At 45.6% G+C, this 7245-nt stretch overlaps 1 pseudogene; it reads right to left on the bottom strand.

Moving 5' to 3' along the window:
• Nucleotides 1-1342: 1342 nt before the first annotated feature.
• On the bottom strand, nt 1343-5850 carry LOC118980826 (40S ribosomal protein S2-like; annotated as a pseudogene).
• Between the last annotated feature and the right edge of the window lie 1395 nt (nt 5851-7245).

Consider the following 7245-nt stretch of genomic DNA (forward strand, 5'->3'; position numbering starts at 1 on the left):
AAGTATTCCAAGTCATGAAAGGCAAGGACCTACATCCAAGATTGCTCTATCCAGCAAATCTTTTATTTAGAATGGAAGGTCAGATAAAGTGCTTCTCAGATAAGGTCAAGTTGAAGGAGTTCATCATCACCTTATTACATGAAATATTAAAGGAATTTATCTAAGAAAAAGGAGAAGATCAAAAATGTCAACAGTAAAATGATAGCAAACTCTTAGTTATTAACAACCACACCTAAACAAAAACAAACTAAGCAAACAACTAGAAGAGGAACAGAATCACAGAAATGGAGATCACATGGAGGGTATCAGGGGAGTCAGAGGAAGAGAGAGGGGGGAAAAGTACAGAGAATAAGTAGCATAAATGGTAGGTAGAAAATAGACAGGAGGAGGTTAAGAATAGTATAGGAAATGTAGAAGCCAAAGAACTTACATGTATGACCCATGGACATGAACTAAAGGGGGGGAATGTGGGTGGGAGGGGGGTGTGCAGGGCAGAGGAGAATAAAGGGGGGGAATGGGGCAACTGTAATAGCATAATCAAAAAAATATATATATATATTTTTAAAGATTTCATTTATTTATCTTTAGAGGAGAAGGAGAGAAGGAGAGAAACATTGATGTATGGTTGCCTCTCGTGAGTCCCCTGCCGGGAATTGGCCCGCAACCCAGGCATGCGCCCTGACTGGGAATTGAACCGCGATTGTGTGGTTCGCAGGCCCGTGCTCAATCCACTGAGCTACACCAGCCAGGGCCAAAAATATATATTTTTTAAAGTACAAATGGTAGTTACAAAATAGTCATGGGGATTTACAGTACAGCATAGGAAATAGACTAGCCAAGAACATCTATGCTTAACCAATGCACATGGACAATGGTGAGGGGGTTTTCTGAGAGTGCTGGGTGGGGCTGTGTGGAGGGGAAAAATGGGAAAATTGTAATAGTATAATCAATAAAATATAATTTGAAAAAACTTTGAAAAAGAATTTGTTATGATAGAAAACATTTCCATTTTTGAAAAAAGTTATCTTCTTCCTGTTATTGTTAGTTCTGAACATTATATATTTTTCCCATGGAGGTCAAAAGGTAACTAAGCATATGATTGCAAGTGGAAAATAGGGGGCAGAAAGCACGTGTTGGCAGTTTTCCCCTTTTCACTTGTGTATAAATTTTTAAAAATATAAACATAGGGACAGAAAGCATTAACGCAAGTCAAAATGTTTCAGTGAATTTCAGCAGTTCAACTTGATAACAATTATAAATAAACCTTTTAAATTTTTCTGGACAATGACAGAATTTGGATTTTTTTGACAAGCTTCATTCACTTCATTTTTCTTATATAAAATTATGTGGTGGCCACAGCTGGAGCCTGCCCAGTGCCCTGTGTCCTCTGCACAAACACTCTGGGGAGGGTCTTGCTGAGATGGTCAGTGAATTCCTGTAGAGAGTCCTGGTGAACACAGTCTCTTGCCAGAGGTCAGGGGTGAGAGAGCTGTAAGTCTCAGAGACATCAAAGGTGGCCTTGGTGAAGTTGCCCAGGGTAGCAGCGCAGCTCCTGGCAGAGGTATAGTGGCCATCAATACCAGACATCAGCAACAGCTTCTTGGGCACAGGGGCCAAGATGATGCCAGTACCCCTGGGGGTGGGGGTAAGGTGCACCAGCAGAGCGCCAAGGTGGCTGGAGGTTGGTCACCTTACAAGGGACGGTATGGGGCTTACTGATCTCGTTCCCCTAGTAGCCTTGCTGCACAGGGACAAGGGAGAGCTTGGCCAGGATGATGGCCCCACAGATGGCAGTGGCTACTTCCTCTGAGCACTCAACACCCAGACCAGCGTGTCCATTGTAGTCCCCAAAGGAGACAAATGTCTAAAACCGGGTCCTCTGGCCTGCCTTTGTCTGTTTTGGCACAGTCATAATCTTCAGAACCTTGTCCTTGAGGGCTGCCCCCAGGAAAAAGTCAAGGATCTCAGATTCCTGATGGGCAGAGAAAAGAAATAGATCTCCTCCAGGGACTTGATCTTCACTTCCTTGCCCAGGTGGCCCAGTGTGGTGACAGGGACCCACTTGTTGTCCTGGGCCTTGCCTTCACGAGCTTGGTTGCCTCAGCCCTACCTTGACCCCGCCCCCCACCCCAGCTGAAACCTCAGTGCTAGGTGGCGCTGCCAAATCCTCCATGGAAGCTGCCACAACCTGGGTCCCCAAGGCCTCCCCCAACACTGGCATCATCCAACATTTGGTGTTTCCTTGGAAAAGAAGCTGGATTTTTTTAAAAAAACAAGTAAATTTTTTACTGATGGCAAAAAAATTGCTTAAAACATTCACTTACATAAACATAGAATTTTTCCCTATGAGCAAATGAACACCATACACAGTCAGTTAACCAATGAAAAGCTAGCAAAATATGTTTGCCAATTATAACACAGACTAAGGGCCATTTTCCTTAATATTGAAACAGTTCTTACAAATCAATAAGAAAAAGTTTAACTCAATAGAAAAATGGATAAACTACACAAAGTCCACAGAAAAGGAAATATAAGTAGTTCTTAAGCATATGGAAAGATCCTGCTCTTCACCGTGACTGAGGGAAATGCGAATTAAAACTACAGCAAGATGGCATTTGTCACCTCTACAGGAAGAAGAATCAGCAGTGTTTGCTAACGCACAGGGTCGACCACTCTCACACCCGGCTGGCCGGCCCTCAGGGGCAGCGCATGGCAATACTCATGAAAATCTCAACTGGGTACACTCTGAGACCCAGCAAGGGCACCATAAGCATGTATTTTACAAATATGTCCTCACAGATGCTTAAAAAAATATGAGCAAGCCTATGCTTTGCAGCACTGTTTGCTAGGGCAGCTTGAAATAATCCGTGTGTGTGGGTGTTCACACAGTGGAATACCGGCATGTGAAAAAGGGGGGTAAAAGCGGGCTCCTCCATGTGTCCAGAGATGAAACTATACCCAAGACATACAAAGGTGAACTGTATAAAGCCAAGTGCAGGGGAAGGAGTGCTGGGGGCACCATCCAATGGTTGCTGTCCCGGTGTGCTGGCCACACCCCCACCCAGAGGCACGTTCCCCTTGTCCCTTCACAACCTACCCTCACACAGGCCTTGCCAAAGCCAGCTGTTTGCACAGTCCTGTGTTTCTATCAAATTTGCAAGGGAGATTTGAACCCTACTGGTTAAGGTCATGGTGCCTTGCCCTTTAGACTTCCTGGTCACACTTCCCCTTGTCCCAAGTAACATTGGAGCAGCCAAGGGCAATTTGAGGATCCGGCTAAGGGGAATGTGGGTTGCAGACACATGACTTACAGGTTTTGTGGGGTAGGTTTACCTGACTCACAGTAACTTCCACACGGACCTAAGTAATTGTTTGCCATGCCTGAGCCGACACATCTTCCAGAACTATTCCTACTGCCCGTGCACTGTACCACCTCACCCGAGATGCTCACACCAACTGGACGTGAGGCAGTTAGTCAAAATTTTAAAACACCATTCTATTTTTTCTGAATTTTAAAGCGTTTGTGGTATTTATGGTCTTTAAAATATGTAATTTAGCTTGATTCTTCTGTTTTGTACCAAAAATTAAAAGCAAAATGCAGAATACCTTGCTAACCTCCGTCCTTAAGGGAAAAGGGAAAAGGGGGTGGCCCTCCGATTGGCTTAGCCCTCGGGGGTCCAGGGAGCCTGACACTGGCTGCCCTGTTTGAACCCCCGAGAGAGAAGGTTTGTCAGTGGGAAACACGTGTCCTCTATTCCATTAGGGCCCTTTGTTCCCTCTACAGAGTCCCCAAAGCCAGAGTTTTTCATACCTAAGTGGTTTGTTCTCTGTCTCTCCTCAATTATATTACAAATTAACAGGCTGACTCCATTGTTTCACTGTTGGCAACATTCGGGGGACATGGTCTTCCACGCTGGTGCTGGCACCTCCGTAGGACAAATTCCTAGAGACAGAATTGCTGCGTTAAAGGCTGCGCATGCTTAGATTGTTCCCTGGAATTATGGTGCACTCACGCTGCTAAAAATTATGTGGCCAATAAAAATAACGAGGTAGATGATTTATCAGTTCCTTAAAGTGGGAGAGCAGGGTACACGCTGCAAAACAAGACACAGAGCATGAATTTAAAGTAAAGACGGGCAGAGGTGGGTAGGGAATGCGGGACAAGACTTCCACTTCCCCTTTCCACTTCTTAGTGCTTTACATCTTTAAAATAGTTTTAAATATTTTAATAAGCAAGTACTGCCTTTGTAACTTTTTAATATTAACAGGAGGAAGATAGACTTATTCTTATACAAATATATCAATACCTAAGGAGGGAATTCTTTCTCCCGTTATTAAGAATGTTCCAATTGGCGTGAAGGGCGCTGCCCACACTTCTCCAGAGCTCATTTCTGAAGGGTCGTTCCTAGGACTTCAGGGTTACTGTTTATCTTGGCTTGAGCTCGCAAAAAGAGCCTCTGTCCCTGACATCACACCAGATATGGTGGTTTCTACCTTGCTTCTGTCCTGGCAATACTTCCTGCCCTTCCTACAAAAAGCCTGGGGTCTGGCTCATGGGGATCTACTCCCTGGCTTCCCAGGGACACCAAAGGACACTGGTGACTCCCACAGTCACCCCACATTTACTGCCTTGAGACACCGATGCACTCTGGGAAATTGTTGCACAAAAGCAAGGACGTTTCAAAGCTCTGGGGGTGTTGAGCTGGAGCTTTGGGGCTGGCTGTGAGAGCACTTGGATTCAGTAGCTGTGGAAGCAAGGGGCCTGTGGGGGGCGGTGAGCACAGTGTGTGTTGGGGCATATTCAGAGACTTGCCTGGAAGCCACTGAGAGGAGGGGGGCCAAGCTGGTCAGGTAGGGGCTCCAGAGGTCAGAGGCCATCACAAGTCAAGCAAAACAGGGTAGGCAGTGGGGAACTTCAGGAAGGAGCATGTCTAACACGTGTGGTGTATGACTGATCAGGGCCACCCAAAGCTCTAGCCCTCCTCCTGCTCCCTCACCTCTCTCATCTAGTCAAGCATCCAGTCTTACGAGACCTGCAGGGCTGATTTCTCTTTCCTTCGGTGGGGAAGTATGGAGTGCCTGCCATGTGCCAAACTCTGTTCTAGGTGCTGGAGATACATCAGTGATTGTGGTCCCTGCTTTCACGGAGCCTGTGCCTGGAGCCGAGCAAACAATGGTGTAATCAGATGGCATTGTAATTGTATTGAGTGTTATGAAGGAAAAGGAATGCTGTAGGTCTTACAGTTAAAAATAATTACCTTTTTACCTGTGTTTTCTATATTTACCTAGAAGCCATTGCCTTCCTCCTTTTTTCCTGTACACTTAGACTTTACTTTTAGAGCAGTTTTAGGTTCTTAGCAAATTTGGGTGGAAAGTACAGGGTTCCCCTGTGCCCTTTCCCTCCATGCGTGCACAGCCTCATTCACGACCAACACCCAGCACCAGTGTGGTACTTCCATAACGATAGTCTCCATTAGCATCCTTCTTTTTTGTTTCATTGTTGTTGTTGGTTGGTTGGAGGAGTTGTTTGTTTTTTGGTTTTTTACTAGAACACTGTATTAACACTGAAACTCACAGCTCTTGGCAGTAGTGAGCCTATAGTATCTGAGAGGGAACTGACCACTTAGATTAGTGTTTTGCACAAGCAATTCATTCACTGCTTTTCCTTATTTTACCCATGAATGTGTCCTTATCTTCTGAGATGTATTTGGTTCGGAAGCCACAGACACCGCCCTGGCTTCGGAAGCCAGACACCCAGTTAACTGAAGAATCTCGCTGTCTGGACGGCACAAGCTTGCTCAGACATTTGCAGTAGCTCCGCAGCAGCAGTTTCCCAACATCACTCTCCATGGAGCCCGCTTGGCGACAGCAATTGAGCACAGTGATCAAAAGGTAGGCCCTGGCATCTGGGGCCCAGAGACTATACCCCAGGTCTCAGAATCCCAGCTTTCTCATGTGAAAAGAGGATAACAATACTACCTAGTCAACGAGGTGGGAAATTGGGGGCATTAAATAAGATAAAATATATAAAGTGCTTACTAGATGTATAATAAACATGTATAATCATCAGTTATCAGTGTTGTTATTGTTCAAAGGAAATCTATTTTTTTATTTTATTTATTTATTTTTAGAGAGATGAGGAGGGAGAGAGAAAGAGTAGGAGAGAAACATCAGTGTGTAGCTGCCTCCCACGCACACCCCACTGAGGACCCTGCCTGCAACCCAGGCACACACCCTGACAGGGAATCAAACAGGTGACCCCTTGGTTCGCAGTCAGGTGCTCAATCCACTGAGCCACACCAGCCAGGGCCAAAGGAAATATTAAAGGGAGTCCAAGATATGAGATATAAAACCAGTTGATATGATTTGAACACCTGGTTCTACCAGCTCACAGAGACCTGTCTGACATGTCTGACCTTGCAGCCCTGACTTACACTGCCCACCCCAAATTCCACTGTTCACCTTTGCCATCGTCCAACTGTGCTGATCACTTACTTTGCAACAGCATGTCATGAAATCTCTGAATTTTTGTCCAGGCTGTTCTTTCACTTCCTCTTACCCATCTAAACCCTACTATGGTGGGAGGTCTCAGTCAAACACTACTTCCCACTTCCTGTTAAAGCCACTCTTGGCCACTCTAACCTCTTCTCCAATCAAGTAGTACTCACTACCTTTACCAGCTGTCCTCAACCTTTCCCTTCTTGTTCCTCCTCCTCCCAACCCAGAGAATTCAAGTGGCAGATACGCTCTCCGAGTGTGGCCACAGTTGTGCAAAATTCCTAGTTATAATGCTGCTGGGCCCTCACTCAACAAAGTGTATTAGATTGCAGTGAGTGTGGTGACACAGAGGCACACATTTCAAGATGCCCTGTTTCATCTAGAAGAGCCATTCACTAGTGCGGTGGGTTGAATAGTGTCCCCCCAACATCCACATCCACCTAGAGTCTCAGGTTGTGACATTATTTGGAAATCGAGTCTTTGTGGATGTAATTGACTAAGATGAGGTCATACCGGATTAGAGTGGGCTCTGAATCCAATAATGACCAGCGTCCTTATAAGAAGAGAAGACAGAGAGACACAGAGCAGAAGAAGACCATGTGAAGATGGAGACAGAGGCTGTAGTGATGCAGGAGAAGGACAAGCCGAGGATGGCCGGGAGCCATCAGAAGCTGGAAGAGGCAAGGACGCATTCTTCCCTGCAGCCTGCAGAGAGAACACGGCCCTGCTGACACCTTGATATTGGAC

Source organism: Sturnira hondurensis, unplaced genomic scaffold (genome assembly GCF_014824575.4).
Source record: "Sturnira hondurensis isolate 20B ecotype Veracruz unplaced genomic scaffold, ASM1482457v3 Scaffold0023357, whole genome shotgun sequence".
Taxonomy (NCBI): Eukaryota; Metazoa; Chordata; class Mammalia; order Chiroptera; family Phyllostomidae; genus Sturnira; species Sturnira hondurensis.